This window comes from Limulus polyphemus, unplaced genomic scaffold (genome assembly GCF_000517525.1).
Source record: "Limulus polyphemus unplaced genomic scaffold, Limulus_polyphemus-2.1.2 Scaffold344, whole genome shotgun sequence".
NCBI classification, from domain to species: Eukaryota; Metazoa; Arthropoda; class Merostomata; order Xiphosura; family Limulidae; genus Limulus; species Limulus polyphemus.
The window spans coordinates 424,751-425,784 of NW_013665954.1; positions in this window are offsets into that span (position 1 = coordinate 424,751).

The window sequence follows — 1,034 nt, forward strand, 5'->3', positions numbered from 1 at the left end:
ATCCCACAATCTCAAATTGACGAGCTTATTCTCACGATGCCCCAAAGGATCAACGAACTCCACGAAGCGAAAGGAAGATTTACTAGATATTAATTCAATTATTAATATATCAATTCATGTGAATATGACTGAAAATTTTCATTTTTTCTGAAAAGGTGGTGTCTCTTTACTTGTGACCACGCTGTGTATACTTTATATTGAGTAAGAAATAATTAAAAAATTATTTTGTTTAAGGTGACCATGTTTTCAAATAATAAAACTGAGACAAACTTAGAATTTTTAAATATTAAAACTGTTCATCCCTATTTTAATGAGAAATTATAAACAATCAATTAAACAAATAATAAATATAATCAAATGTAAAGGATATTTTTACTTACATTATTGCTGCTACAGATACGTTTCTAACAAGCACATTTTTTCAAGGAATTTCTTGTGCGCCAAGAGTTTGTCGTGAAACTTTAAGAAACTGTCACTCATATTCGCACTTGGAATACTTTAAATAAATGATCCAGGACTTGAAAATCGAACGTCGGGTGTGAACAGCATCCAGAATTTGCTTTAAATTGTCTGCTTTTGTTCTGACGGGTGCAAAATCACGTACTCACTGACGTATGCAACAGTGACAACATGTCTGCTGCAGCCTGGTTTATAGCCCACTTGAGAGGAACCAGTAAAGGCTACGCTGTGTCACTCCAAGCTGTGTGATAATTTCCATACTTGGTTAAAAACTGTTTATATCTGTTGATTCATGGTTGTCAAAGGGTCAAGGTACTGAATACACATACAAAAAGTGACATATTACTGACAAAAATGAAAACCGGAGCATTTAGGCATCCCAAAAAGATCGAATAGAACAGTAAGACAGCATCTCCAAAACTAGGGGCCCGGCATGGCCAGGTGGTTAAGGCGCTTGACTCGCAATCTGAAGGTCGCGGGTTCGAATCCCCGTCACACCGAACATGCTCGCCCTTTCAGCCGTGGGGACATTATAATGTGACGGTCAATCCCACTATTCGTTGGTAAAAGAGTAG